Below are 10,051 nucleotides of genomic sequence, written 5' to 3'. Positions count from 1 at the left end.
CAGATTCCTTCCTCTTCAGCCCTTGATTTGGCTTCACCTATCACCTTCCAACTAGCCTCCTTCCCCTCCCCCAAACTTTTTATTCTGGCATCTTCCCCCTTCCTTTCCAGTCCTGAAGAAGGGTCTTGGCCTGAAACGTTGACTGTTTGCTCATTTCCATAGATGCTGCCTGACCTGCTGAGTTCCTCCAGCAATTTGTGTGTGTTGCTTTGTATTTCCAACATCTTCATAGTCTCTTGTGTTTATAAATGAACGTGCTTTGACTTTGACATCTTGCTCTTTCTGACTGTCAGTGAGATTGCTCCTGTAAGATGTAATGAGATTGCTGGTTAGAGAGGAGATTAACGCAATAGAAAGGAAGGACATTAGCCTGGAGGATGTGGAATCGATATGGGTAGAGCTGCATAACACTAAGGGGTAGAAAACGTTGGTAGGAGTTGTGTACAGGCCACCTAACAGTAGTAGTGAGGTTGGGGATGGCATTAAACAGGAAATTAGAAATGCTTGCAATAAAGGAACAGTAGTTATAATGGGTGACTTCAATCTACATATAGATTGGGTGAACCAAATTGGTAAGGGTGCTGAGGAAGAGGATTTCTTGGAATGTATGCAGGATGGTTTTCTGAACCAACATGTTGAGGAACCAACTAGAGAGCAGGCCATTCTAGATTGGGTATTGAGCAATGAGGAAGGGTTAGTTAGCAATCCTGTCATGCGAGGCCCCTTGGGTAAGAGTGACCATAATATGGTGGAATTCCTCATTAAGATGGAGAGTGACATAGTTAATTCAGAAACAAAAGATCTGAACTTAAAGAAGAGTAACTTTGAAGGTATGAGACGTGAATTAGCTAAGATAGACTGGCAAATGATACTTCAAGGGTTGACGGTGGATATGCAATGGCAAGCATTTAAAGATCGCATGGATGAACTACAACAATTGTTCATCCCAGTTTGGCAAAAGAATAAACCAGGGAAGGTAATGCACCCGTGGCTGACAAGGGAAATTAGGGATAGTATCAAGTCCAAAGAAGAAACGTAGAAATTAGCAAAAAAGAAGCGGCACACCTAAGGATTGGGAGAAATTCAGAGTGCAGCAGAGGAAGACAAAGGGCTTAATTAGGAAAGGGAAAAAAGATTATGAGAGAAAGCTGGCAGGGAACATAAAAACTGACTGTAAAAGCTTTTATAGATATGTGAAAAGAAAAAGATTGGTCAAGACAAATGTATGTCCCTTACAGTCAGAAACAGGTAAATTGATCATAGGGAACAAAGACATGGCAGACCAATTGAATAACTATTTGGGTTCTGTCTTCACTAAGGAGGACATAAATAATCTTCCGGAAATAGTAAGGGACCGAGGGTCTAGTGAGATGGAGGAACTGAGGGAAATACATGTTAGTAGGGAAGTGGTGTTAGGTAAATTGAAGGGATTAAAGGCAGATAAATCCCCAGGGCCAGATGGTCTGCATCCCAGAGCGCTTAAGGAAGTAGCCCAAGAAATAGTTGATGCATTAGTGATAATTTTTCAAAACTCCTTAGATTCTGGATTAGTTCCTGAGGATTGGAGGGTGGCTAATGTAACCCCACTTTTTAAAAAAGGAGGGAGAGAAAAACCAGGGAATTATAGACCGGTTAGTCTGACATCGGTGGTGGGGAAAATGCTAGAGTTGGTTATCAAAGATGTGATAACAGCACATTTGGAAAGAGGTGAAATCATCGGACAAAGTCAGCATGGATTTGTGAAAGGAAAATCATGTCTGACAAATCTTATAGAATTTTTTGAAGATGTAACTAGTAGAGTGGATAGGGGAGAGCCAGTGGATGTGGTATATTTAGATTTTCAAAAGGCTTTTGACAAGGTCCCACACAGGAGATTAGTGTGCAGACTTAAAGTACATGGTATTGGGTGTATGGTATTGATGTGGATAGAGAATTGGTTGGCAGGCAGGAAGCAAAGAGTGGGAGTAAACGGGTCCTTTTCAGAATGGCAGGCAGTGACTAGTGGGGTACCGCAAGGCTCAGTGCTGGGAACCCAGTTGTTTACAATATATATTAATGATTTAGATCAGGGAATTAAATGCAGCATCTCCAAGTTTGCGGATGACACGAAGCTGGGCGGCGGTGTTAGCTGTGAGGAGGATGCTAAGAGGATGCAGGGTGACTTGGATAGGTTAGGTGAGTGGGCCAATTCATGGCAGATGCAATTTAATGTGGATAAATGTGAGGTTATCCACTTTGGTTGCAAGAACAGGAAAACAGATTATTATCTGAATGGTGGCCGATTAGGAAAAAGGGAGGTGCAACGAGACCTGGGTGTCATTGTACACCAGTCATTGAAGGTGGGCATGCAGGTACAGCAGGCGGTGAAAAAGGCAAATGGTATGTTGGCATTCATAGCAAAAGGATTTGAGTACAGGAGCAGGGAGGTTCTACTGCAGTTGTACAAGGACTTGGTGAGACTGCACCTAGAGTATTGTGTGCAGTTTTGGTCCCCTAATCTGAGGAAAGACATTCTTGCCATAGAGGGAGTACAAAGAAGGTTCACCAGATTGATTCCTGGGATGGCAGGACTTTCATATGAAGAAAGACTGAATCGACTAGGCTTATACTCACTGAAATTTAGAAGATTGAGGGGGGATCTTATTGAAACGTATAAAATTCTAAAGGAATTGGACAGGCTAGATGCAGGAAGATTGTTTCCGATGTTGGGGAAGTCCAGAACGAGGGGTCACAGTTTAAGGATAAAGGGGAAGCCTTTTAGGACCGAGATGAGGAAAAACTTCTTCGCACAGAGAGTGGTGAATCTGTGGCATTCTCTGCCACAGGAAACAGTTGAGGCCGGTTCATTGGCTATATTTAAGAGGAAGTTAGATATGGCCCTTGTGGCTAAAGGGATCAGGGGGTATGGAGAGAAAACAGGTACAGGGTTTTGAGTTGGATGATCAGCCATGATCATACTGAATGGCGGTGCAGGCTCGAAGGGCCGAATGGCCTACTCCTGCACCTATTTTCTATGTTTCTATGTTTCTAAAAGGTATTTTTATTGAATACCAATCGAACGATTGCAAGCTTTTGATCACTAGGTAATCAAAACAGAACAAATGCTTTATTCAGAATAAATTTATTCCCTGCTCTTGCTCTTGTATTCCTCAACATTGCAAAAACAAAGGTGTTGGTTGTGGTTTACAGGAGCAATGGAGATGAGCTAACCCCTATTGACATCAATGGATCTGGGGTTGAGAGGGCAAACAGCTTCAATTTCCAGGGCATCCACATCACTGAGGATTTCACATGGTCTGTGCATACAGGCTGTGTAGTGAGAAAGGCACAACAGCACCTCTTTCACCTCAAAGAAGTTTGGCCCCCAAATCCTAAAAGATTTCTACAGGGTCACAATTGAGAGCATCCTGACTGGCTATATCATTGCCTGGTGTGGGAACTGTACTTCCCTCAATCGCAGGACTCTGCAGAGAGTGGTGCGGATAGCCCAGTGCATCAGTAGATGTGAACTTCCCATGATCCAGAACATTTACAAGGACAGGTGTATGTAAAGGACCCGTAGGATCATTGGGGACCCAAGTCATCCCAACCACAATCTATTCCAGCTGCTACCATCCAGGAAGCAGTACCAAAGCATAAAAGCTGGGGTAGCTTCTTCCACCAGGCCATCAGACTGATGAACTCACGCTGACTTGCGTGTACTCTATATTACATTGACTGTTCTATTTATTATAAATTATTATAGATTACGATGATTGCACATTGCACATTTAGATGGAGACATAAGGTAAAGATTTTTACTCCTCATGTATGTGAAGGATGTAAGAAATAAAGTCAATACATGATGAGATCTAAAAGGAACACAGTGAACAGAGAAACATGGCTGAAACACCAATGCTCTCTGTTTTGGTCTTTCCATTTACCTGCTGGTTAAGAAAACTCTTAAGTCACTATAATAGGAAAATAGCGTCAGATGAACAGGAATTGCAATAATTTTAAGTATGCAGCCACAGAAATTCCTGCTGCTTTTCTGTAGAAATGGCAAATTGTTCTTTTTCCCTCTTTTCAGTTGAGATCACGCTATTTGGTTAACAGACTTATTGTTTCCACACTCCAAGTTTCCTGTCATTCATTTTTATTTCTGCATGATAGAACCCAGTTTGATAGAGGTGAGTTAATTTAAAGCCACTTAAAGTGATTCAGTTTCAGAAGTTCTTAATGATAAGACCGAACGACCATAATTTATAGGAGCAGAATTAGGCCATTTGGCCCATTGTGTCTGCTCCACCATTTCATCATGGCTGATCCATTTTCCCTCTCACTCTCAATCTCCTTCCTTCTCCCTGTATCCCTTCAGGCCCTGACTAATCAAGAATCTATCAACCACTGCCTTAAATATACCCAAAGACTTGGCCCCCACAGCTGCCTGTGGCAACGAATTCCAGAGTTTCACCACTCTCCGGCTAAAGAAATTCCTCCTCATCCACTTTTTATTCTGAGGCTGTGTCCTCTGACTCACCCATCATAGGAAACATCCTTTGCTCATCCACTCTTTCGAGGCCTTTCAAGATTTGATAGGTTTCAATGAGATCCCCCCATGGATTCCTCTGAATTCCAGTGAGTACATGCCCAGAGCTATCAAACTCTGTAAGTGAGAGTATATATTAATTCCTAATTTACTGAGCTGCATGGACCTAGGGTGTGGGGATTGTTCCATCCTGATTTTGTATCTAAGAGGACCACAACCTTGTCGTGGTTTGGAGGCTGGCGTGCCTCGATGACGTGGAGAGCTATGTTGGGTAGAGTCCAAGTATTGTGCTTTGGCTGTTGGTTGGGTCACTCATGCCGAACAGGTCAAAGGGCAGAGGCCAGACTAAGTCCAACAGTCTTCCGGGTTCGAGGGTTCAGCTCAGGGCTAACAACTCTGACTGGCAAAAGCAAAATTGTTACGGAAACAGCAATAAAGAATCTTACTACATCTGAGTGTGACGGCATTCCTGAATCTCCACATGGGACTTGCATGACTGACAGTTGTGAAAACTGAGGGGAAGGTGCTGACATGATCAAGGAAGCCCTGAACACTGCCAGGGATGGAGGATCACAACCACGAGAGAATCTGCAGATGCTGGAAATCCAAGCAACACACACAGAATGCTAGAGGAACTCAGCAGGCCAGGCGGCATCTATGGAAAAAACGTACAGTTGACGCTTCAGGCTGAGACCCTTTGGCAAGACTGGAGAAAAAGGCTGAGAAGTAGATTTGAAAGGTGGATGGAGGGGAGCGAGAAACACAAGGTGATAGGTGAAACCTGGAGGGGGAGAGATAAAGTAAAGAGCTGGGAAGCTGATTGGTGAAAGAGACAGAAAGCCATGGAAGAAAGAAAAGGGGGAGGAGCAACAGAGGGAGGTGATGGGTAGGAAAGGAGATAAGTGAGAGAGGGAAAAGGGGATGGGATATGGTGAAGGAAACCACTTCACCGAGCACTTAAGCTCCAGAAAAAGCGGCATCTCCCAGTGGCCATCCATTTTAAATCCACTTCCCATTCCCATTCTAATATGTCTATCCATGGCCTCTTCCACTGTCATGGTGAGGCCACACTTCAGTTGAAGGAACAACACATTATATTCCGTTTGCGTAGCCTCCAACCTGATGGCATGAACATCGATTTCTCAAACTTCCAGTAATTCTCCCCCCAACCACCCCCATCCCTTCACCTTTTCCCTTCCCCAAAGTGTGACTACCTATTGAAACAGGTGCTCACACAATTTGTGATTATGGAATTTGTGTCCAAATCAAAAGAGAGTTAAATATATACAATAGGTATTCTTATTTCTTAAATATTAAACAGTTACTCTCTGAATCCTTGAGCTGAAGAGCAAGTGACTGCCCTGGACAGGAAGGCAACCATTGACCAAACGTGGCATCAAGGTGCCCTGTTAGTTCTGACGCCAGTGGGCTTCAAAGGAGAAATGCTCCCATGTCTGTTGTTGAGCCTTGTACAAAGGAAGGTGGTGGATGTTATCGGAGGTCAATCAGCTCCACCCTAGGATGTAACGGCAGAAGTTCCTCAGGACAGTGTGCTTGGCGCAACTACCTGAGGACCCTCTGCTTCTCAGAGATCAAGCATTTCTGCACCAGGATGTCACACCAGGAGCCCTTCACTGCAGTGTGCTCAGCCCAGTGACCTTCAGCTGCTTCATCAATGACCTTCCTTCCAGCACAGGGTCAAGTGGGAACAATAAACTTGAGAGCATCTGCAGATGCTGGAAATCCAAAGCAACACACAAAATGCTGGAGGAGCGCAGAAGGTCAGGCAGCATCTGTGGAAAAGAATAAACAGTTGACGTTTTGGGCCAAGACCCTTCTCCAGGACTGGAAAGGAAGGGGGAAGACACCAGAATAAAAAGTCAGGGGGAGGGGAAGGAGGATAACTAGAAGATATAGGTGAAGCCAGGTGAGTGGGATAAGTCAAGGGCTGGAAAGAAAGGAATCAGATAGGAGAGGAGAGTGGAAAATAGGAGAAAGGGAAGGAGGAGTGGAGACCATGGGGAGATGATAGGCAGATGAGAAGAGTTAAGAGGCTAGAGTGGGGAACAGAAGCAGAGAGGAGGGGGTGGGAATTTTTTTTAACCGGAAGGAGAAATTGATTTTCATGTCATCAGGTTACCCAGATGGAATATAAGGTGTTGCTCCTCCACTCTGAGGGTGGCCTCATGTTGGAACAAGAGGAGGCCACGGACTAACATGTCAGAACAGGAATGGAAATTGGAATTAGAATGTTTGCACTGGGAAGTTCTGTTTAAATTCATGACCACAACTTGGAATTTGTTGATTTAGAGGAATATTAAAAATATGTATTTTTTGTATTATTTTGTATTATTTCAGAATGTATTTCTGAAATTTAAAAAAAAATATGTTGAACAGCATATTAATACGCAGCAGCCTCTCCAGACTCTGGATTGGGGATTGCCAAACATTATGTGGATTTTCTGGTGTAGTCTGTTTTGTCATGTGCTTTTGTGATATCATTCTGGAGGAACGTTGTCTCATTTTTTAACTGCATTGCATTTGTGGTTTCTAAATGACAATAAACTGAAACTGAATCTGAGTATGTGTTGGATAGGTAATGGAGAGAATACAGACAATGCCAGTGACTGAGTGGAGATCATGAGAGACTGGTTGGTACTAATGGTGATTTGCTAGTTGAAAGAGGGTGGTGAGGTTTGTTAACTGCTTCTTGTCTACAGTATCTAGAGAGGATATATATAACAGGAGAGAAGTAAAACAACAAGTTCCTTTACAAATTTGCAGAAAGTTAAGGTTGATAAATATTGGTGAAGGAATGGGAAAGTTCCTTTAACAATTGACAGAGGCCTGAATGCACACACACAACGATTTAGGATTAGTACCTTGCCCTCTGCCATCGATGATTCAAATTACATTTATTATCAAAGAATGTATACAACTTTCAGATTTGTCTTGCTTACAGGCAGCCACAAAGCAAGAATCCCAAAAGAAACCAATTTTTTTTAAAAATAAAGACCACCCCCTATGTGCAGAGAAAGAGAAAAAAAACATAATAGAATTCAGCAACAACAACACCATTTTGAACCAAATTGAATCCAAACCAAATCTGATTTCTGAATGGACATTGAACCGATGAACACCACCTCATGGACTACTGAGTTAATTTAAGTATCTTCTATATATTTACTGTAATTCACAGTTTTTATTATTATATATTGCAATGTACTGCAGCTGCAAATCAACAAATTTCACAATATCTGCCAATAACATTAAACTTGATTCTGATTCTGACCATTACAGACAATACAGGGCCTTTGACCCACGATGTTGTGCTGACTTTTTAACCTATTCCCAGATAGATCCACATTGCCCTTCATTTTCTTTCATCCATGGAGTAAATGTCCCCAGTGGATCTTCCTTTACCACCCCCCTAGCAATGTGTTATCACTGTCTGTGTAAAATAAAAGCTACCTCTGATATCCTCCTATACTTTTCTCCAATCACCTTAAAATTATGACCTCTCCTACTAACTGTTTCCATCCTAAGGGAAAAGGTGCTAGCTGGCCACTCTGTCAATGCTTCTTATCATATCATAAGCCTGTACTGAATCACCTCTCATCCTCTTTCACTCCTAAGAGAAAAACCACAGCTTGTTCAACCTTTCATATGTAAGTTCCCATAAAGGTGTTTTAAGAACTTACTGAAATAGTTCAAATCAGTATAAGTACAAAGCAAATATTTAGTTTGAAATATTAAAAAGTGTTATGTGGGCTGTCAAGGGCTTTCAGTTCCTGGTTCCTTGGCTGTGTTGTTGTGACTTTGCTGTAATAAAACGGTGCTTTTCTGGTCTGACGTCCACAAATATAGTTTGACTTGCTCTCAAGCTGCTGCATTGTTATTTTCTTCTTGATGTTGGATCTTGCAGCATCAGTAATGGAGGAGGTAAAGTCCAGTGGCTCTGAATTTTCTCTGGTTTGTGCTTGCTGAAAGTAACAAATTTTTGAGCTTGAGGAGTGCAGAGGAAGATGTCATTCATGAGCTATGGTTAACTTTGCAAATGTATTCCTCAGTGCAGTTGTTTGGTTTCTGCCCATCTCTTGATGGCATGCATGTGATCATCGTAGGCCGTGCAAAGCTGCTTCGGACCTGGCTGCCATGAAGGTCTTGTTTGAATCAATAATGACTGATCTGAATCGGTTTGTCTCTCACTTCCTTTTCCACAATTCTGCTTATATTATCCTTGCAAATGGTTTATTTTACTAAATCAGCAAAATGATGGCACAATTACACAACATTTTATCTCTCCTTTCGGGCTGCCAAAGTAAACAACCTAGAAAACGAGGACTTAAAAAATGTGAATGACTTAAGATCATGAATGAATGAATTTAGCCAAGTTTTTGCCAAGTTTTACCTTAATGTTTGTAACACAACTCATATAAGAGAAAGGGGCCACCATCAGCTACCCCAACTTTTACCCCAGTTCTCTAGAGCACACAATATTAAGGCCCAGCCACGAAAGCAACAAACTCTGCCATGACTGATCCTAACTCAGCTGATATTCTTCTGAATTCCCATTCCAGACTTGCCTTTTGTCTCTGTTGCTAAGGATGCAGCCTCCTCCACTGGTGAGACCCGTCGTAAATTAGGGGACTGCTTCGTCGAGCATCTCCGCTCCATCTGCCCCAAGCGGTACTTCCCAGTGGCAATACATTTTAACTCTGATTCCCATTCCAGTTCCGATGTGTCAGTCCATGGCCTTCTCTTGTGCCAAGACGAGGCCACCCTCGGGGTGCAGGAGCAACATCTTATATTCCGTCTGGGTAGCCTCCAACTTGATGGCATGAATGCCAATTTTTCCTTGTGGTAAACAAATTTCACCGCCCCTTCCTCGATTCTCCACTCTGACCTTTTACCTCTTCTCACTATGACTGACCCCTCTGTCCCCTCCATCTACCTCTTTTCCTATGGTCTACTTGTCTCTCCTATCAGATTCCTTCTTCTCCAGCCCTTTACTATCTTTTAGCTGTTCCCCTCCCTCTCCCTCCACCTTTTTATTCCCCTTCCTTCCCAGTCCTGAAGAAGGGTCTTGGCCCAAAAGGTCGATTATTTATTCATTTCCATAGGTGCTGCCTGACCTGCTGAGTTCTTCCAGCATTTTGCATGTGTTGCTCTGGACTTCCAGCATCCGTAGACTTCCTTGAGTTTCGACTACTTTTATGTTCTCTTCAGAGATTTCTCATTCTCCAATCTCTAGGCATCAACTGAACTAAAGTTCTTTGGCTGAGATTCTGCCTCCACCTCACTCATCCATCGTCACTGACTATGAAAACATGCTCTTGTCCCTCCTTCCCTTTTCCACGCCCCAGTAGTTTTAATTTAACACACTGCTGACAAGCCATGGTTTTGTTTCAGGGAAGTGGATTTTAACCACGTTCTACGTCAGCATTTCTGCTGTGGAAATATGGCTTGGCCTGGCCATGAATGAAGCTCAGTAGATAAGTGTTGAAACTTGGAAGGAGTTAA

This window comes from Hemitrygon akajei, chromosome 14 (genome assembly GCF_048418815.1).
Source record: "Hemitrygon akajei chromosome 14, sHemAka1.3, whole genome shotgun sequence".
NCBI lineage: Eukaryota > Metazoa > Chordata > Chondrichthyes > Myliobatiformes > Dasyatidae > Hemitrygon > Hemitrygon akajei.
This window is presented reverse-complemented; position numbering follows the sequence as displayed.